A 22890-nucleotide genomic window follows, 5' to 3' on the forward strand; every position below is an offset into this window, starting at 1 on the left:
ATAACTAAATATCAAATAATACAAATCATTTAGTCTTAACTCTTAAGTCTTAAACATCAATATAACATCACACAATAAGAAGATTTACAAGTCAATAACTAAATATCAAATAATACAAAACATTTAGTCTTAACTCTTAAGTCCTAAACCTCAATATAACATCAAACAATAAGAAGATTTATAACAAGTCATTACTCGTTATATAAGTCCATAATAACTAATAAGCCAATAAAGTTTATAACATAGTATTACTCCTCCTCCTCATCATCATCCATGAGAAAATGATCAAATTTGTCATCAAAAGAACTCCCACAAGAACTACCAGGACCCATTTGAAGATTTGTCAAGCCAAGTTCATTGTTGTTGTCGTCATCAACATCAATAGTTTCAAGTTCATCATCCTCTTCCACATTCACTAGGGCTGTTGGTTCATTAAGACAATCTCAATTTATGTCATCTGGATTAAGAAGTGCAGGTTTTTTAGCCACCCAATCTCTCATCAAGTCAAGTGTAGGTTGTTATTTGTTGAAATTTCTTGTGAATATTGTTGTTCGCTGTGATGGGGTTTTGGGTGAGTGGAAAATGAGAGTTTTCTTTTTCTTTGTCTTTTTTTGGGTTTTAGGCTCTGTTTACTGTATGGTTTTTGGGATTTTAGTTTTTTTTTTTTTTTTTTTGAGTTTCTTTGGTTGCTTTAAAAATTTCCCACCAAATGGAAAACTAGAACTAATTTAGTTTGAGTCACAACTCTAATTTCCCACTTCTATCGCCTTAAGTGCTAAAAAATTCACGAAACATGGACAACTTACTTTACTCGAAATTCATATTAATATGTGAAATTAAGGGTGTGTTTGGATACCGCTTATTTGCTGAAAATTGAAAACTGAAAACACTGTAGCAAAATAATTTTTAAATGTGTGAATAGTGTTGTAGAACCCAAATTTATATTGAAATTTGTGTTTGGATAACTTTTGTGGATTCATGAACAGTGTCATGGGACACACATTTTTTCAGCAAAATGCACAAACGCAGACTTATTAAACGCTATCCAAACTCCACCTAATTTGTCATGTTCTAGAAAGTTATTTAAATATCAAAATATAAAAGAAAAGGAAAAGACCAAAAAGAGCAACAATAGAAAAGAAGAAGGCAACAAGCGTATGTTTTAATTTGGGGAAGAACATGAAAAACAAGTTTCTTACCCAAAAAAAAAATGTAAAAATGTTTTTAATTAAATTATTTTTTAATTTAAATTTATTTTATTTAAATTTTCTAACATGTTTTTTAAAAAAATTAAAATGCTGACGTGACATTTAAAAAATGCTATGGGGAATTTGGACAGCCTGGGGACCAAGGGGCCTGGGCCCTGGCTCAAAATTTTTTTTTTTTTTTTTGTTAGCTAAATTTAGAATTTTTTAGGGTTGGGCCCCCTCTTTTCTATAACCTTGGCCCCCTTATCCAACAGCCCAGATAGCCTAGCAAGCCCAACTAAAAGCCCAATTCAAACTCACGGTTACAACTTAACCTTATTCAGGAAAAAAAAAAAAATAGAAGAAGAAGAGATAGGATTCGTCAAGAGAGAGAGACCGAGAGACTAGAGAAGAGAGCAATATGAGTTTTCAGTTTTCAAAAACAGAGTTTAATGTCATTTTGGTTATTACTTTCGGATCCATATCTCGTGCAATACCTTAAATCTCAACCATAGATTTAATCTAATGCTCAGAAAATTAACACGTCATAACCCATGCTGGCAATCTGCGTGCTTCAATTTCTTTCCTATCTCTTCTCTTCTCACTTCGGCAGTTCAGCTTTCCCAAATTTGAATTTCAAAAAACAAAAAACTCTCTCTTGGAATCCATGGCCGAATCTCAGTGGGCTTCAGCTCGTCCCACACCACCACCACCGGTGATGCTTCCCGGTCTAGTCTTCTCCTCTTTCAAGGTTTTCTCGTAGCTCTCTCTCTTCTCATTGCACCCACACCATTGCCGTTGGCGGTGCTTATTACCGGTGTCACCACTACTAGTGGCTACCGGGTTTCCCTCTCAAATTTATTTTCTCTTATTTTTCCTTTTATTTCAGTTTTAATTATTTTGATAACTAGAGCTGTATGATTTTGTTTGGGTTTGAAAAATGGGGGGTTTTGGGTATGGCTGAATGTGCTGCGATTCAATATCTGTTTGATGGTGAGCTTGTGTGTGTCAGATATGTGTTGTGGTTATAGCTTTGGTTTGGATTTTTGGGTTTCAAATGAACGGTGGTTGGATGGGAGGTTTACACTTTACAGACTTGGGTTAATGTCAAAATGGGTTTTGATATGAGTTTGTTTTATTGTGTAAATACATGTCATTTTGTGCGTGAGTTATTGAGTGAGTGAAATTTGTGTTCTTGAGCGTGCTTAAATTAGCGTAAACACATGGAGTAGTTGAGTGCGGATCTTAAAATCTGGGTATGTAAACGGTAAGTTCTACCTTGTTTTTTTTTTCTTCTTCCTTTGCTTTGATCTTTGTTATTGCTTTGCTTCTTTATTGTTGCTGTTGCTGTGGCCTTTGAGTCCTCTGTTATTGTTGTTGAAGGTTTTTGTTGAAATGCTTCATAGAGTTTTAGTTTATCTCTTTCTATTCTGCCTTCTTTTTTCTTTTCTTTTTGGATTTTTATGTTAATGTGATGCTAAAACTGTGATCGTAAATCTTTGGGTCCAAGTTGTAGTAATGTGCTTTAAGTTGCAAAAAACAAACAAAAATGTGCTTTTCAATTGTTAACAAAAAGAGCGCTTGATATGGTTTCTTATTCTGGTGTACAGGGACGAAGTGGCCAAGTTTAAGCTACTTTTGCAATTTGTTGATGTGCAATCTTATAGCATTGGTAGAAGGGAATGGAGGTTCTTGAATGCCAAATGATGAGAGTTACTTTTTGCGCTGCATTGTTGTCCAAGGTTGTTGGTTTCCAATGGCTGATTTGTTCACTTATCTAAGATCATTTGTGACCTTGAGAAGTAAATGATTATCCATGTAAATCTTTGATTGTAATATTTTATTCTAGAGAAATCCAATTGAATTATAGTAAGCAATTGTTTTCTATTAGAATGATGTGTTTTTTCTCTCAATTGTAGCTCCCTTTGTCTCTATTAACTATTTGCCTCAATAAATATTTGCTCTTGGCTAAGTGATCCCTTAGTCACTGTTTTGTTAAGAGATCTTGGTTTTCTTTATACTTTTTGAAGAAGTAATAAAAGTTGGGAGATTTCTTTGTACATGGTTTATGAGAAATATGATATGAAAGTTTGCAACAATTATAAAATTAACAAGCAATCATGCAACTTACTTGAATTACTAGCTAGTTTTAATACTAAAAGGAGCTGGTTTTGACACAAAAGAAATTAGGATTGCAACACAAATGGTTTTATACCAGCAATTACAACATTTAAATTTGAAAAACAAGGAATTACAACCACTAAAATGAAGGAAAGAAAATAGCTAATATCTAACACGCTAGGACTTGAAAACAATAGACTCAATAAACACAACTTGTTAAATTGACCTAACTGAATTAGAAAACAACTCCACCTACATGATAAACATCACACTAAACTGATTTCTGTAACTCCCAGAAATGGTTCATAACACACAACAATAGAACAACTATGTAACACCAAAATGATAACAAGGGTCTATACAAAAGGAGCTCAAATCTTGTGTTTTAAATGGTTCACATAAGTTAATAAACTAATCAAACATTATTTATTCCACATGGCTGAATATAAATCAACATTACAAGAAATTGATAAGCATTCTATGAGCATCTACCCAACACTATAAGATAGCTAAAGCTTATTAAACCCGATCTAAACTAATATTGAAATACATGGGACTTAAACTTCATCTTCATCTCCATCTCCTTATCAACGTGGATGTGTTTAACTTGATCCCTATCAATATGTCACTCCAAAAATGTTGCATAATTTGGTCTTGCATGCTTGCCGTGATATACATGTAACAAATCTGATAGATAAAATATACAAGAGCATCATTGTTTCTTTCTTCTTCAGCAAACCCAACAGAATAGAAGCATCGCATGCCTGCACTACCAAAAAAAAATTTATTATTACAAAGAATGAACCAAAATCTGAAAATTCCAAGCTTGCTTGCAAACTTTAGTTGCATCTAAAAGAAAAAATCTTTAAATTGCAAAGATGAAAACAAGCAATTCTTCCATGAAAAATGATTAATGGCTGAAAATCAAGGTTTAACATTTTAATTTATACTATGCAAACATCCTAAAACCGTTTCAAGTTGCATTTTTCAAACACCATTTATGCAAAATTATCAAACACATGTAAATAATAATTTCTTTATAAAAAAAGTCATGCTCTCACATAAACCTCATTCATGCCAAAGCTTGATATAGTATATTATTGCTGATCATGCTCTCTTCCTTTGAAATTTTTTTGGAACAATTCGGTGGGTTATTCTTATGAAAAGCATGCCAATTATGAAGTGTTCCAACTAATTGCTTATTTGGGAAACACAATTAGATATATACAGATAAGAAAGAGTTTCTTAGAAAAGAAAATAAGAGTTGAAATGAGAACCCATAAACAAAAATATTGCCACTACTAGTGAAGGTTTTTTTTTTTTGGGTCATTATATGTGATTTAGGTTAGGTATTTTGGTTGGATTGATTTTGATTTTTGGTATTTGGGTTAGATTTTGCTTTGATTAAGTTATTTGGTAGAATTTTTTTATATTAAATGATCACATAAGAACTTTTGAAGTGGAATATAGATTCCACAAGTTTATGTGCTTAGTGCTCTCTATCTTAAGTGACCAAATAGTGGTCACCTCAGTAGAAATATATTTGAAGCAAAAAAAAAAAAAAAAAGTTTTTCTGTAGATGCATAACAAATTAGAAAATTAGTTAAGTTGGAACTTTTACTGTTAAATGAGTGGCTTTAGGTTTCTCAAAAAAATAAAAAAAAAATAAAAAAAAAGGTGGTTTGAGGGGTTTAAAAGACTGTGAGGGAAAGGTTTATGCATTTGGGGTCAAATATGGTTTGGACACTATGATTTGGTGATGGTTTAGGTGTTTATGATTTACCCTCCCTAAAAAATCCCTAGCATAAGCACTCTAGGTGTGGCATATGAACTCAAATTAAAGACTACTTAAAAAAACAAAGAGCTCAGATTAGAAACCTCTTTGGTAATACAGTTCCAAAAACTATAGGTATGATTCCCAAGTAAACTAGAGGCCACTGTCTTATACATATCTCAATTTATATCTCTTCCTGTTAAAGGAAGTTACTGACTTTTACATTTTCTTTGAAGGAAACACTTAAGCTCTTAGTAACTTTTGCTCCGTTCTTATATCTTTAATTAGATGAAATCTACTTCTACATTTTGGATTATTTCTCCCTTCGCAGTGCCATTTTATGATTTGAGTTGATTTCCATGGCCAGTAGTCTCTTATGTTTTCTGCTACAAATTTAATGAGCCGTCTCATAACAGTGGAGAAAGGAATAAGGGAGCACATTTCATAAAATTATTCACAACTTTATGATTCAAATAGGTGATTTTACACTTGGTGATGGCAGAAGTGGAGTTTCAATATTTGGTGTGAAGTTTGCCAATGAGAACTATAAACTAAAGTACACCAGGTTAGGAAATTTAGAGTCCTACCTACCAGAATTCTTTGTTCAATGAGAAATGTCTTCCAAATACATATTTTAATCCCACAGAAATGAGAACTATAAACTAAAGTACATAAAATCTGTGGGGTTTCCAAATACATATATATCAAATACATAAATAACCTTTGCATTATCAACAATGCTTTGACATAAATAAACTAATCAAAATACATAAATATCAACATTCTGACATAACCTATGCATTATCAACAATGCTTTGACATAACCTGTGTGCATTGTAAACAATCTAATTTGTTTACATATCCAGGAAACAATATATCTATATATATAAAAATAAAATTTGAATGTTAACATAAAGATGATATAACATATTCCATTGTCAAATTATGGGAATAATATATAAGTCTCAAAATACATTGTCAAGAAGGCATTGACAATGAAGATATATACTGACCCCCAAATAAACTATAGTTTAATAAAGTAAATGGCAAACATGTTATATTTAATTTAAACACCATGTTAGGGAGTGATGCATAGAAACTAATCAAAGTTATTTGTCGTTTATAATCCCAGGTTGTAATTAATACATTCTATCCAGTTCTGAGCTTCAATCAAATTTTCTTTAGAAATATTTTAAGTGGTGGTCTAAACCAACTAGACCCTTATTGGCTCTTCATAGGTCGTGGTCTCCACCACTGTCTACTCTCAAAACTACAAAATCTTGCAACTTCAGGAAACAATTTCCACAAATACCTCTTGCTGTGTATGATAACCTTGGTCAGATTACGCTAGGAAGTAAACATGACACTTATGCTAAAAACTACAAAAGCAGACAATCTACGAGAAAGAATAAAAATCATTTCCTTACTAAGATAACTTTCTGAAATCTGTGAGGCTACCAAGTGTAACAAATATCCCAGCACAACAATGCGTTACTTTATAGATCATAGGTTTTAATAATATGTCAATGTGGGTCCTTTTGGCCTTTTGAAAGATCAAACAAAATTTGTCTTCCAGAATTATGTACAGAAAGTGAGATCCAAACAAATCCAGAGGATGCAACCTCAAGTAGACAGAACCTCAAGTTTTATAGAATTACAAAACAAAGTTACAAAATAAAAGTGATGACTCAATCTGATCCAAGAGAATGAATAAACCCAGTTGTACACTTTGTTATTAGAAAGAAAGCAGCCACTCTTGTCAAGAAGAAATGACCATAGATATTGAATTTATAATAAATCACACACAGAGTCCCTTCAAGTGATTATAAAGGAGTGCTTCAAAATATGAAATTTCTGATAAACCATCAATATAAAGAAAAGAAGGGAGACAGAAGCAACGAATATTTATTAAAGACTCAGCACACACAATGGCAAACTAAGTCACAAAAAGATGGGATTATACAATAACCCATAACATATACCCGAATCAAAGTTTCTCAGTCCACATTTCATCACAGACAAAGTCGATTATTTTACAAAACCCATCAGACACAAATTTCATTATTTTACAAAACCCATCAATGTTTAGAGAAACTGAAAAAAAAAACATTGAAACACAAACAAAATCAAAACAGAGCACCTGAACAAAAACTTTAAAATACAAACATTGAAATTTAGAGGAATACAAAACAGAGCAAGGTGGGTTGACGGAGGGAGAGAGAGAAAACGTGGTCACCTGAGCAGAGGTCGGAGCTGATGAACTGACTGATGTCGACGCAGGTGAGAGATGAGGGTGTGGGTGGTGCTAGGTCTTTGCTTGGATGGGTTCTTCTCTCAACCGTGCCCCACGCGTGAGATTATGAGATGAACAACACCACTGGAGTTTGATAGAAAGGCTGGGTCTCAGAAAAAGTCAAGTGATTTTATATTGGTTCAGAGAGGTGGGTGAGATGAGTGAATCCGGAGGTTGGGTTATGAGTAATGTCATCTGAAGGAAGAGAGCAAAAAATTGAGGGAAAAGGTAGTGTAAAAATCTAAACTCAGACAGTTTTTCAGCAAAATGCACAAACGCAGACTTATTAAACGCCATCCAAACTCCACCTAATTTGTCATGTTCTAGAAAGTTATTTAAATATCAAAATATAAAAGAAAAGGAAAAGAGCAACAATAGAAAAGAAGAAGGCCGTATGTTTTAATTTGGGGAATAACATGAAAAACAAGTTTCTTACCCAAAAAAAAAAAATGTAAAAATGTTTTTAATTAAATTATTTTTTAATTTCAATTTATTTTATTTAAATTTTCTAACATATTTTTAAAAGAAATTAAAATGCTACGTGACATATAAAAAATGTATGGCGAATTTGGACAGCCCGGGGGCCAAGGGGCCTGGGCCCTGGCTCAATTTTTTTTTTTGTTAGCTAATTTTAGAATTTTTAGGGTTGGGCCCCTCTTTTCTATAACCTCGGCCCCCTTATCCAACAGCCCAGATAGCCTAGCAAGCCCAACTAAAAGAAAAACTAAAAGCCATTCAAACCCACGGTTGCAACTTAACCTTATTCAGGAAAAAAAAAAAAAAAAAATGAGATAGGATTCGTCAAGAGAGAGAGACCGAGAGACTAGAGAAGAGAGCAATGTGAGTTTTCAGTTTTCAAAAACAGAGTTGAATGTCATTTTGGTTATTACTTTCGGATCCATATCTCATGCAATACCTTAAATCTCAGCCATAGATTTAATCTAATGCTCATAAAATTAACACGTCATAACCCACGCTGGCAATCCGCGTGCTTCAATTTCTTTCCTATCTCTTCTCTTCTCACTTCGGCAGTTCAGCTTCTCTTGGAATCCATGGGCGAATCTCAGTGGGCTTCAGCTCGTCCCACACCACCACCACCACCACCGGTGATGCTTCTCGGTCTAGTCTTCTCCTCTTTCAAGGTTTTCTCGTAGCTCTCTCTCTTCTCATTGCACCCACACCACTACCGTTGGCGGTGCTTATTACCGGTGTCACCACCACTAGTGGCTACCGGGTTTCCCTCTCTCCCTCTCAAATTTATTTTCTCTTATTTTTCCTTTTATTTCAGTTTTAATTATTTTGATGACTAGAGCTGTATGATTTTGTTTGGGTTTGAAAAATGGGGGGTTTTGGGTATGGCTGAATGTGCTGTGATTCAATATCTGTTTGATGGTGAGCTTGTGTGTGTCAGATATGTGTTGTGGTTATAGCTTTGGTTTGGATTTTTGGGTTTCAAATGAACGGTGGTTGGATGGGGGGTTTACACTTTACAGACTTGGGTTAATGTCAAAATGGGTTTTGATATGAGTTTGTTTTATTGCGTAAATACATAGTGCAAAAAAAAAAAGTTACAGAAAAATCCATAGTATGAACAAGAAGTACCCCTTAAAAAAAGAGTCCAAGAAAAGACGTAGAAGAAGAAGGAAGCAAATAGTACCTCATGATCAAAATTTGAATTCCCCAAGATTTTGTCTACAAATCTCTGCAGAAAGGCTTTGTTGACCAAGGCATTTTCATTAACGCCTATACTTCTAAGAGAAGGAAACAATAATGGAAGATTGATCTCCATTACTCCAAAAGGTTCTCCATCATACCAACTATTTTCAAACCAACATCCAGAAAAGCTAAAGATGATAGGATTTGATGAATTACGACTTCTTCCTTCAACATTATATGCCTTCTCTGAATACTTGTTGTGAACCTTAACTGCAAGAGAGTAAGCTTTTTTAATTAGCTCTGTATTGACTTCTACGTTTTCTCCAAGATTTAAACTGGCCATTTTTTTTTCTTTCAATTGTTTCTGTGGTTTTTATGGATGAGTTCTGGGTTAAACAATATTGACCAAGACTTCGTATTTTATTTTGGAGAGACTCAAAGCCTCCAATGAAAAGTCTCTAAAGTGAAAACTGGGACAGACATTTTTTCAATGAAGTTTCCTTGCATGATCAAGGTCGCTGATTTCAGAGCTTCCTATTTGTCGCGATTCGTACGACTTGTGATTTCCTTTCTTTTCACCCCTCCTTTTTATTCTGAAGTCCTAGTGAAGTAACTGCTGGGCAACTACGCGTGTGGAATACTTCAATTATAGTACATTTTTAGATTCTCATTAAGTGGAAGAATTGGGATCCATAGATTTAATCTAATGGCTTAAATAATTGCCACCACACGAAACAGCAAAAAGACTATTTTCCCCTTAAAAAATTTCACCCGCCCAACTGAAACTACTGCAAGTCTGCAAAAGGCTTCTCTTCCAATCCACCCATGATTCTTCTCTTTAAAACCCAAAACCCAAAAAATTGAAAGAAAGAATCATTGATCAGAAAAAAAGAAAAAAAAAGAAAAAAAAAAAAGGAATCATAGAAAGAAAGAATCATTGATCAGAAAAAGAAGTAAAAGAAGAAAGGAATCAGATACACAAATCAAGTGAGAAATAAAATCTGTGGGGTTTCCAATAACAATAAAATAGTATAAAATAAAATCTGTGGGGTTTCCAACAACAAAATCTGTGGGGTTTCCAACAACAATAAAATAATATAAAATAAAATCAGCGGGGCTTCTCTTCCAATCCACCCATGATTCTTCTCTTTGAAACCCAAATCCCAAAAAATAGAAAGAAAGAATCATTGATCAGAAAAAAAAGAAGAACAAGAAAGGAATCATAGAAAGAAAGAATCATTGATAAGAAAAAAATAAAAAGAAGAAAGGAATCAGATACACAGACCAAGAGAGAAATAAAATCTGTGGGGTTTTCAACAACAATAAAATAGTATAAAATAAAATCTGTGGGGTTTCCAAAACCAACAAAATAATATAAAATAAAATTTGTGGGGCTTCTCTTCCAATCTACCCATGATTCTTCTATTTTGAAACCCAAAAGCTGAAAAAAAGAAAGAAAGAATCATTGATTAGAAAAAAACAAAAAGAAGAAAGGAATCATAGAAAGAAAGAATCATTGATTAGAAAAAAAGAAAAAGAAGAAAGGAATCAGATACACAGATCGAGAGAGAAATAAAATCTGTGGGGTTTCCAACAACAATAAAATAGTATAAAATAAAATCTGTGCGGTTTCCAACAACAATAAAATAATATAAAATAAAATCAGTGGGGCTCCTCTTCCAATCCACCCATATTTCTTCTCTTTGAAACCCAAAACCCAAAAAAAATTAAGAAAGAATCATTGATTAGATAAAAAGAAAAAGAAGAAAGGAATCATAGAAAGAAAGAATCAATGATTAGAAAAAAAGAAAAAGAAGAAAGGAATCAGATACACAGACCGTGAGAGAAATAAAATCTGTGGGGTTTCCAACAACAATAAAATAATATAAAATAAAATCTGTGGGGTTTCCAACAACAAAATAAGATCTGTGGGGTTTCCAACAACAATAAGATAATATATATATATATAAAATCCTTGGGGCTTCTCTTCCAATCCACCCATGATTCTTCTCTTTGAAACCCAAAACCATAAAAAAGAAAGAAAGAATCATTGATTAGAAAAAAAGAAAAAGAAGAAAGGAATCATTGGAAGAAAGAAACATTGATTAGAAAAAAAGAAAAAGAAGAAAGGAATCATTGGAAGAAAGAAACATTGATTAGAAAAAAAGAAAAAGAAGAAAGGAATCATAGAAAGAAAGAAAAAGAAGAAAGGAATCAGATACACAGACCGAGAGAGAAATAAAATGTGTCGTGGCTTCCAACAACAATAAAGTAGTGTAAAATAAAATCTGTGCGGTTTCCAACAACAACAAAATAATATAAAATAAAATATGTGGGGCTTCTCTTTCAATCCACTCATGATTATTCTCTTTGAAACCCAAAACCCAAAAAAAAAAAAAGAATCATTGATTAGAAAAAAAGAAAAAGAATAAAGGAATCATAAAAAGAAAGAAACAATGATTAGAAAAAAACAAAAAGAAGAAAGGAATCAGATACACAGACCGAGAGAGAAATAAAATCTGTCGTGGTTTCCAACAACAATAACATAGTATAAAATAAAATCTGTGCGGTTTCCAACAACAATAAAATAATATAAAATAAAATATGTGGGGCTTCTCTTCCAATCCACCCATGATTCTTCTCTTTGAAACCCAAAACCCAAAAAAAAGAAAGAAAGAATCATTGATTAGAAAAAAAGAAAAAGGAGAAAGGAATCAGATACACAGACCGAGAGAGAAATAAAATCTATCGTGGCTTCCAACAACAATAAAATAGTATAAAATAAAATTTGTGGAGTTTTCAACAACAAAATAAGATCCGTGGGGTTTCTAACAACAATAAAATAATATAAAATAAAATCTGTGAAGCTTCTCTTCCAATCCACCCATGATTCTTCTCTTTGAAACCCAAAACCCATAAAAAAGAAAGAAATAATCATTGATTAGAAAATAAGAAAAAGAAGAAAGGAATCATTGGAAGAAAGAAACACTGATTAGAAAAAAAGAAAAAGAAGAAAGGAATCATAGAAAGAAAGAAAAAGAAGAAAGGAATCAGATACACAGACCGAGAGACAAATAAAATCTGTCCTGGTTTCCGACAACAATAAAATAGTATAAAATAAAATCTGCGCGGTTTCCAACAACAATAAAATAATATAAAATAAAATATGTGGGGCTTCTCTTCCAATTCACCCATGATTCTTCTCTTTGAAACCCAAAACCCAAAGAAAAGAAAGAAAGAATCATTAATTAGAAGAAAAGAAAAAGAAGAAAGTAATCATAGAAAGAAAGAAACAATGATTAGAAGAAAAGAAAAAGAAGAAAGGAATCAGATACACAGACCGAGAGAGAAATAAAATCTATCGTGGTTTCCGACAACAATAAAATAGTATAAAATAAAATCTGTGGGGTTTCCAACAACAAAATAAGATCTGTGGGGTTTCTAACAACAATAAAATAATATAAAATAAAATCTGTAGGGCTTCTCTTCCAATCCACCCATGATTCTTCTCTTTGAAACCCAAACCCCAAAAAAAAGAAAGAAAGAATCATTGATTAGAAAAAAAAGAAAAAGAAGAAAGGAATCATAGAAAGAAAGAATCATTGATTAGGAAAAAAGAAAAAGAAGAAAGGAATCAGATACACAGACCGAGAGAGAAATAAAATCTGTCGTGGCTTCCAAAAACAATAAAATAGTATAAAATAAAATTTGTGGAGTTTCCAACAACAAAATAAGATCCATGGGGTTTCCAACAACAATAAAATAATATAAAATAAAATCTGTGGGGCTTCTCTTCCAATCCACCCATGATTCTTCTCTTTGAAACCCAAAACCCATAAAAAAGAAAGAAAGAATCATTGATTAGAAAAAAAGAAAAAGAAGAAAGGAATCATTGGAAGAAAGAAACATTGATTAGAAAAAAAGAAAAAGAAGAAAGGAATCATAGAAAGAAAGAAAAAGAAGAAAGGAATCAGATACACAGATCGAGAGAGAAATAAAATCTGTCGTGATTTCCGACAACAATAAAATAGTATGAAATAAAATCTATGCGGTTTCCAACAACAATAAAATAATATAAAATAAAATATGTGGGGCTTCTCTTCCAATCCACCCATGATTCTTCTCTTTGAAACCCAAAACTCAAAAAAAAAAAAAAAAAAAAGAATCATTTTTCCCCTTTTTTCCTCCCATTTTCGGCTTGCCACAATTTTTTTTTTCCTCCCATTTTTGGCAACTTGGTTGCCAGAATTCTTTGTTTTTTGTTTTTCCCATTTTCGGCAACTTGGTTGCCACAATTGTTTTCTCTTTTTTTCTTTTTCTTTTTTCCCTCCATTTTCGGCAACTTGGTTGCCACAATTCATATTTTCCTTTGAGTGCTCCACCTCGAGCACAAATTTGGGCAGGGAGTTGGGCAACAAGAACTTCGGTAATGAGATTACCAAAATTCAAATCCTGCCAACACGTCACTGTCTTTTTCTCTCTCATACTTTTTGTTGCAATTTTAGCAATGCTGTTGCCGAAATTCAGTATCTTTCCTTATTTTGCCAAGTAACTTTGAACAATGCCTATAACACCAAAAAACTTCATTTTTTGCAATATTTAACTAAAAGACTCCTAACTAATAGGCGTCTTTTTTTTTATTTTATCAAAAGGAAACTTTCATTAAACTAGCAAACTAATTTCCAATCTGTTACAATACAAGCCAGCCGAATCTAAGCTTAACAGATCCATAAGATCCACAAGCAGATCATTGTACAAAATGAAATCACTATTCTAATAGGAACCTATCCTAGCAAGGAAGTCTGCACAAGAGGCTATGCCCAATCCGGATTGGGGAATCTGGGAAAATAGCTGCCTACAATCATCAACAATAGGCATGGCAAAGCTTTTAGAGTAAGAAGGGTTAGAGAGTAGCACAACAATTGCTTTAGCATTAAATTTAGATTTTTGCAGAGGGTAAGCCCATCTCTAAGGACCCAAAGTTCAGCAATGAAGCTAGTGGAGAAACCAATATTCCTGGAGAAACTCGCAACCCAATTCCCTTAGTCGTCTCTGATTATGCCGCCCCCTCCAGCCCTGCTTGGATTTCCAAGAGCCGAGCCATCTGTGTTGAGTCGAGTCCATCCTGGTTGGGGTTTTTCCCATCTGACTTGCACCATGGTCTTGTTGCCCATGCGTGTAGGATCAAGAGCACAATACTGGAATTTCGAAGCTCTAAACACAATATCTCAATGAATGTCAAAATGGGCCGCACGTTCTCGAAAGATAACATTATTCCTATGCTTCCATATACCCCAAATAGCAAACGGAAAAATAATCTTCCATGGGGGTTGATGCCGTAACTTGTGGGACTGATATTTGTAGTTTTTCTCCATCCAAAGCTGAAGATCATCCTCGTAAAAATTATTGTTGGAAGTAATGCCCAATCAGTGCCAGATGTTCTTAGAGAAAAGGCAGTCTCTGAGTCTATGTAAAATCGTTTCAGGCTCATTGTTACACAAAGGGTAGACCTCACTTTCGCTGAGACATCGCTGCACAAGACACACTCCAACTCCAATATTTTGGTGCAATCATTGCCATATAAAAGTTTTAATCCTATGCAGCGTTTTTATCTTCCACGCCCAAATACGAGTGAACTTACCGTCACCAAACTTGCAATCAATGGCCATGGCATAAGCGGACTTGAGGTCAAAGTCCCCTCTATTATCTCTTTTCCAAGTTAATCTGTCATCCCCATTATTAGAAGTCATTGAGTAAGGAATGGATCAAATCTTTCCCAAGATTGAATCCAGAATTTGGATTGACAAATAAGACCAATCCCACCCATCGGATCCAAGCATATCTCTAACTTTCAATTCCTCTTCTTCAACCGCGAGAGGTCCTTGAATAAGGGACCTTAAGGACCCATTGGCTGTCCAAGAATCATGCCACAGACTAAGCTCGCTGTTTCTTCCTAGAATCCACCTGATGCCTTTCTTGAAAACCCCTTTATTTAAAGCCTTCCAAGTTCTAGAGCAAGGAAGCTTCTCTTTGTTCATGGCATTTAGTCTACGATGAAAGCAATATTTGCTCCTGAGAATGTTAGTCCATATAGCATCTTTCTCAAGGTGAAACCTCCAATTGAGTTTTGCAAGGAGTGCTATATTTTTCCCTCTAGCAGATTGTATTCCCAGCCCACCCTCTATTTCAAGCTTTGTGACCTTGTGCCATCCAACCCAATGGGTCTTTTTCGTATTTTCGGACGACCCCCATAGGAAATTACGATTTACTCTATCAATGTTATTAAGCAAACTTTCAAGAAGAGCTGTGCATTGCATTACGTAAGCGAGAATTTTGGAAGTTGGAGCTTGAATGAGTACAACTCTATTAGACTTATTAATAGGCCATTTTAAACCATTATGATATTATTTTTATGGTAAATATAAAAATTTATAATTTTTATCTTTTTCTATAAAATTTTTTAAATATATTTAAGGCAAAAACACTATTTTGGTATGGGTCACAGTCAATTTGGTCCCTACATTTTAGTAACGGTCAATTTGGTCCATGTTATTTTCAAGTTGTAGTCAATTTGGTTCCTACTGTTAACTCACTAACGGAAAATATTTATGTGGCAAATAGTTTGCATTGTTGACACACACGTGGCTAACATAATAATATAGTATTAAATAATTAAATATTAAAAAAACCACCTAAGCATTTTAATTAAAACAAAACCCTCCGTAAAAAACTAAAAATATTAATTGAAAGCAAAAAATGATTATTTTTTAGAAAAAGAGAGATGCTACGGTTACAACATTTTTACAATAAATCATAGGTCGTTAGTTGTTATTGGTTCAAATTTGAACCTAAAACTAAGATTACTTTTTTGCCATAACAATAACAACCAATAACAATCTGCCATTTAGGATTTGTTGTAAAAATGTTGTGAAAATGTTGTGGACATATCATTTCTCTTTAGAAAAATCCTCAATTTCTTTTATTTTTTCTACTGTATTCTTAAAACATTTTCTTAGCTACTAACCATAATTTCCAAAGAGATGCTACGTTCACAACATTTTTACAACAAATCACAGGTGGTTAGTTATTATTGGTTCAAATTTGAATCTAACACTAAGATTACTTTTTTGCCCCAACAATAACAACTAGTAACAACCTGCAAATTAGAATTTGTTGTAAAAATATTATGAAAATATTATGGACATTTTATTTCTCTAATTTCCAGCAACACAACAATCTAAAACTAAACAATAATCACACAGTTATTAAAACTCTTTTTTTTTTTTTTTTACAATTATCTCTTTTTATCTATTTTCCTAGCAACTTCACACAACCATCAAAACCACCACAGTTTCGACCATTTACAGCCACCATCAACATCCAAACCATTGAAGGTTGAACCACCCAAGACTGAAATCCACAACCACCGGAAATCAGCTTTTTCATTTCCAATCCAACAAAACATTCAAAACAGCAAGGCCTAGAAACGTATCCCTACCGCTGATATCGAACGGACGAGACCCACTCCTCCTCCTTGCGTCGCCCACGACGGCGACCTCTGAGTCTGCTATTCCCCTTTTGCATCTGCTGCCAAAGCCTCGCACGAAGTCACTGATGTCCGTTCTTGCTCCACCATGCTCAGTCATGGTTACTGGAAATAAATATTTGGATTTCTGCTGTGTGTGTGCAGGGATGGAACCAGGATTCAAACCAGATGGGGCAAAGCTTAAAACAATTTTTTTTTAATGAAAATAAAAACTAACATCTATTTCATATTCAACAATATATTACATATAAAATAAGTGTTTCTTAAGCATTTGATATTATAAAAATCTCAACAAAGTATAACATACAAAATAAGCATTTTTTAAACATCTCAACACATTTATCAAAATGAAACTCAACGCTTTTTTAAGTTTCATTATTTCCATCTATTAGAGTTGACAGAAGAATTATTATAAATTTCAAAGCAATGACATACTTTTTTTCCTCTTTATATAATTATAAAAAAGGGTATAATATAATGTAGAAAACTCAAAACTTATTCAATTATCTTTGGATAAATCTCTCAATTAGATTAGTAATGTAAACCTTGTTAATAAGAAAGCCGCCTCTAAGAGCATTCCTATTAAAGATCTTAAAATTTTTAGCATTATGCATCTAAAAAACCAACTTTATAACATATAACACATTATTTTACAATATACCTTATATCAAAATTTCTATTTTTTTAACACTTCATTTAAATATTCTTTCTTTATTATTTTTTATTCATTTTTTATTCTTCCTCTCTCTCCCTGACACTCTCTCCTTTGTCTCTCTCTTTCTTAATCCAGCTATTCTCAGCACCGTCGACCACCACACTACTAACAGTCACCACGAAACCCACCACTCATACCACAACCACCACAAACCTACCACCCATGCCACAACTAACAAAAAAAGGAAAAAAAAAAAAAAAACATCCACCATTGCTGCCACCAACTGGACCCACAACCATCGGACCCACGATCCATTAAAAACACCGCACCATGACCCACGACCCATGACCATCGGACCGTCAGACCCACAACCCATGCCCATTGGACCACAATCAATTGCTGAACCATGAGAGAGAGAAGATGGGCATGTTGGGCTGAATAAAAAGCAATTTTTTTTTATAAAAAAAATTCAGCTACAGTGAGCTGTTATCAATAACAGCTCACTATAGCTCAATGCTAAAAAATTTAGCATTTAGCATCTTTATTATAGGTATGTTTTTATTATTTGAGGTGTTACAGCATTTAGCATTTTTAACACCTTTGAAGAGAATGTTCTAACTCTCTAAAACATTAGTATTGGTGGTGCTAAAAAGCTAAATTGCCATTTTTAGCACCACCATATTCAAAAAGGTGCAATATTGGTGGTGGTATAAGTAAAATTTTACCTACTCAGTTACAATGCACAACCATCTATGGCTGGGCACTGTAACTCAAAACTAAACTCAAAAAACGATTGTTTATTCTCACTTCACATTAATTTTTTTTTTCTATTTCTTTTTTCCTCTACCCGTTTCACTCATTCCCTTTCTCAAATTAAACAAATCAAACTCTCACCTCTTTCTCATCCTCCTCGTCAAACTCTCACCTCTGCCGATTCATCATCCTCCTCACCATGCCATCCATCATCCTTCTCATCGTCGACCCAATTCATCATCATTGACTCACGCACCATCACTGGCCCATTCACCAATTCATCCATCATCCTCATCAAAGCTCTCTATTCATTGCTGTAGTTGTGATTGTTGTTTATTGTGATGGATATATATATATATATATATATAATTTTATTGTAGTAAATAATTATTTTATTGTGTTGTTTATATTATTTTATTATGTTGAAAGCTAAAATAAAATCATTAATGTTAAGTGTTTTGTAAAATAAAAAGGTAAAGTAAATTTTAGTAGAGCCAAATAACTAACATTATGACTCCATTAACATGGATGCTTATAAGTCATATATGTTAAAAGTTTTTAAAAGAATACTGTAATTAAAAAGAAAAACATATATATTTGGCATCCTTTACGAAATTTCCTCGAATTTTCCAAAGTTACTAAAGCCAAACACCCAAAAACAAAAGGAAAAAAAGAAAAAGAAATAATAATAATTTCCCTGAAGTTACTCGTTTGACTTTGACTAGCTTTTCACGAGAAAGAAGAAGAAAAAGAAAAAGAAGAGCTGGAAAGGCTAACGACAATTTCCTAGCATATCTCTGAAAACTGTCTTCAGTTTACACTTTTTTTTTTTAAAGGGAAACATGACTTTCATTAAAACAGAGGAAAAGTCATGCAAGAATCTGCAGGAGCAAAACCGAAATGCTAAACATTACAACTGTAAAGTTTACACTTTACAGTTATAATATTTTCTTAGCATCCCTTATGAATTTCCTCGAAGTTTCCTGAAAAGGAATTAGAAAAAATAAAATAAAAATCGCAGAAGACTTAAATTATCCGTCTCTCTTTTTGAGTCTTTAGAGCATTTAACAGTAAAAATTTAAAATTTAGCAGAAATGCAATTTTGATCTCTATATTTTGGGTCTATTCTCGATTTGGTTTCTAAAGTGATTTAGCTCCTAAGTCAGTCTCTGATTTTTAAAAATCGTTTTTAAAGTAGTCCCTACTGTCAACTTAGTGATAGAAAATGCTAAGGTGACAGATGAAATATAGGCGTAAATGCACTTTTAGTCCCTACATTTTGATCCGATTTCTATTTTGGTCCCTACATTTTATTTTTACTATTTTTAGTCCCCAAACCAATTAACGCGTGACATTTAAGTCCTTACCGTCACTCAACTAACAGAAAATGCTGACGTGGCTAACGGCACAGTAAAATAATAATTAAAAAATCTATTTTGGCATTAAAAAATTGCCACGTCAGCTTTTAAATTAATTTTAATTAAATAAAAAAAATTAAAAACAAAAAACTGTTTCTTTTTCAAAAGTTTCAGATCTAAAACTGATTTTTTGTGTGTTTGAAACTCATCACCTCTAGAAACTTTCTTTCAGATTTGTGTGTTTGAAACTTGCTTTCACATCTGAAACTCATCGCCTCTGGAAAGCTCGTCAAGGTGAAAAACTCATTCAAGCTCGAACCTGCCGCTCCGGTGAAGAAGTCCTCAATCGTTTCTGCTCCGGCGAAGCCTAAGTCCGTTGCAAAGCTGAAGGCAACCAAAGTGGCTCCCAAGGCAAAGAAAGTTTCAACCAAGCCAAAGCCAAAGGCAAAAGCCGCAGCGTCTGTGAAGCCTAAGGCGAAGTTCGTGACTGCGAAGCCAAAGCCAAAGCCAAAGACGAAGGTTGCAGCGAAGGCAAAACCAGTTGCGAAGCCAAAGGCGAAGGTGGCAAGGACTTGAACGAGAACAACTCCGTCGAAGAAGGCGGCGCCGGCAAAGAAAGCACCGAAGCCGAAGAGCGTGAAGTCTCCGCCGGCAAAGAAGAAAGCTCCAGCAAGCTTGAAGTTAGGGTCCGATTCTGTCTCGGTGGAAGAGAGTTTTGTGTTGTGTTGTGGTTCGTTTTGTTTCTAATGGGGTTTGGGACTTGAATCTTTGTTAGATGTTAGAAGTTAGAATGCTAACAACAAAGATTTCATCTTAGAAGCCGGGAGATTGAAGAGTTTAATTTTCATTGTGTTTTAGGTTCTGGGTTTTGCATATTATCGAAAATTTCAGAAAAGATTTTGTTTCTTAGGTCTTGGATTCCTGTGATTTTGTATAGATTGTTTTTCACATTTTTGTGTGGTTTTCATTTTTGGGTATTGTTTAGAAAGTTGGGGTTCTTTGATCAAATTTTGATTGATTCGTACAGCTTTGAGTCCGATTCACAAAGAATCATTGAATTCTGCTGGGGATTATCGAAGCAGGGAAGGATCCATTCTTGTATACCTTACTGTTGCAGGGTTTGTTGTTGTTGTTGGTCTGATCGGCGTGGGTTTGTTGTTGTTGGTTTGGGTGTGGTTCAGTCTAATCTATTTTGTTTTTGTTGATGTTCATGTTCTTGATTCTGGGTTTGATGTTCATGTTCTTGATTCTGGGATTGTTCATGTTCAATTTTTTGTTTTTAATTTTTTTATTTAATTAAAATTAATTTAAAAACTGACGTGGCAATTTTTTAATGCCAAAATAGATTTTTTAATTATTATTTTACTGTACCGTTAGCCACATCAGCATTTTCTGTTAGTTAGGTGACGGTAAGGACTTAAATGTCACGCGTTAATTGGTTTAGGGACTAAAAGTGGTAAAAATAAAATGTAGGGACCAAAATAAAAATCGGATCAAAATATAGGGACTAAAAATGCATTTACGCCTGAAATATACTGTATACACAGTAAATATTGACGTGACTAATAAAAAAAAAAATTATTTACCTTTTAAAAAATAACACATCAGCATTTTAATAATAAAAATCCATGTCAGAAAATTTAAAAATAAAATAAAATAAAAAACAAAACCTTAAATCTCATTAAATTAAATAATTAAATTTGTATTTTTTTTTATTGCTTTTCATTATTTTTTTGGAATAACACAAGAATGTGTTCTTCCTAACATATCTAACACAATCAAACTCAACAAATTCTAACACAATGAACACTAAATTTTACAGCAAATCAAACCCATAAACTCAGTAAACAAACTAATCTCCAACAAACTCAAACCTAGAAATTTTCTTGGGAAACAAACACAAAAAAAACCCAAAAAATTCAACAAAGACTCATGCCCGAATCTCCCTAGCTTTCTTGTTCTTCTTCCCTAAGACCCATGGCTGAAAACCCATCTTCCCCACCGCCCCATGGCTAAAGAGTGAAGACCCATGGCCACACCCCACCGATCTGAGCCCAGATTAAACCCACAACCACTGATCTCCACCTCAACAAGCTCCAGCCACTGAAACATTCTAGCACCATCGAAACAACCAACCCAGGCCGAAACATCCCAGCTTCACTGAAACAACCAACCCACACAGATTCAAAGAAGCCCCAGCCACTGAAACAACATAGCACCGATGAAAACCCACACTGATTCAAAATCAAACAAGCCCCAACCACCAAAACTAACCTAGCACCACCGAAATCAAGCCAAACCACACCGATTCAAACCAACCCCTCACTGATTCAAGCAAGCCCTAGCCATCGAAACCAACCCAGCACCACCAAAAACAAACTAGACTAGCACTAGTTCAAACCCATAATCACCGATTCAACATCTACTCACAACTTTAAACCCAAAACGCAACAAATCGGAACCAAAGCAACCCACAACGACAAACACGCCGCTATCTGAACTTGCTTTTGAAGAGAGAGGTAGAGTCAAGGAGCACTCGACGATCGTTTACGAAAGTCCTTAGCCCGATAAGAAGCACCAGACGTTCTCAATCTCCTCTGCCCTCTTTCTCTCTCAGTCGAGTTAGCGTAGGGATTTTAGGATGGTTGTTTTGATTTTGGGATGGAATGGACAGAGAGATTTTGATCTGGGTTAGGGTTTGTGGGATTTTTTGGGATAGGAACTCAATTTTTTAAGTTGAAAAAGCTTCTTCTTTTTTTCTCTTAATTTAATTTAATTAATTTTTATTTATTTATTTATTTTAAAATTTATGAGCTGGATTTTTTGTTTTAATTTTTTATTAACTTAAATCTGATGTGGCATATCAAAAATGCTAAATAAGTTTTTTTAATAATATTTTAATATCCACGTCAGTGCCATGTCAGCTAGTAGGACACGCCGTCTGCCACCTTAGCATTTTTTGTCACTGGGTTAATGGTAGAGATTATTTTAAAAACGATTTTTAAAAATCAGGCACTGACTTAGGAGCTAAATCAATTTAAGGACCAAATCGAGAATAGACTTAAAATGTAGGGACCAAAAGTGCATTTTCACTTTTTTTTTAATACCCTCTTGGATATGGCTTAAAATCACAGCATTAGGTGTTTTAGCATTTTTTTTTTGGTTGGGAGAAGTTAGTTTCCACGTGATTATACACCATTTAGTGGATTACTGCACTGTTTAGAAGACTCACAAATCTTTTTTTTTTAGCAAAATTTTTATTAAAAATGGGTCTTACAATACTATTTATATATTTAAAAATTATTTTGTTACAGTATTTGCAGTTTTCAGTTTTTAATATTCAATTTTTAAAAAATAAGCGGTATCCAAACGGACCCTTATTATTTAACACCATCTTATCTATTTTAGGGGTGTTTGGTAGACTAATTTGAGATGAGATTTTTATAGTTTTTTAAAATTTATATAAATAAAAATATATGTAAAATTATTTAAAAGGGAAAAAGGTGTGTTAAGTTAACTCACCAAACATGTTCTTAATTTTTAACTA

The 22890-nt window shown here is 33.6% G+C and overlaps 1 long non-coding RNA gene across 2 annotated transcripts; it reads right to left on the reverse strand.

Moving 5' to 3' along the window:
- Positions 1-3627: 3627 nt before the first annotated feature.
- Positions 3628-9711, reverse strand: LOC142634507 (uncharacterized). Of its 2 annotated transcripts, XR_012844195.1 has the most exons (3): positions 9033-9711; positions 7319-7570; positions 3628-4072 (listed from the first exon to the last, which is right to left on the reverse strand). It is a non-coding gene; the product is annotated as an uncharacterized LOC142634507 (long non-coding RNA). The 2 variants fall into 2 exon arrangements; XR_012844194.1 differs by lacking the exon at positions 9033-9711 and having other exon boundaries at positions 7319-8971.
- Positions 9712-22890: the final 13179 nt, after the last annotated feature.

This window comes from Castanea sativa, chromosome 5, assembly GCF_040712315.1.
Source record: "Castanea sativa cultivar Marrone di Chiusa Pesio chromosome 5, ASM4071231v1".
NCBI lineage: Eukaryota > Viridiplantae > Streptophyta > Magnoliopsida > Fagales > Fagaceae > Castanea > Castanea sativa.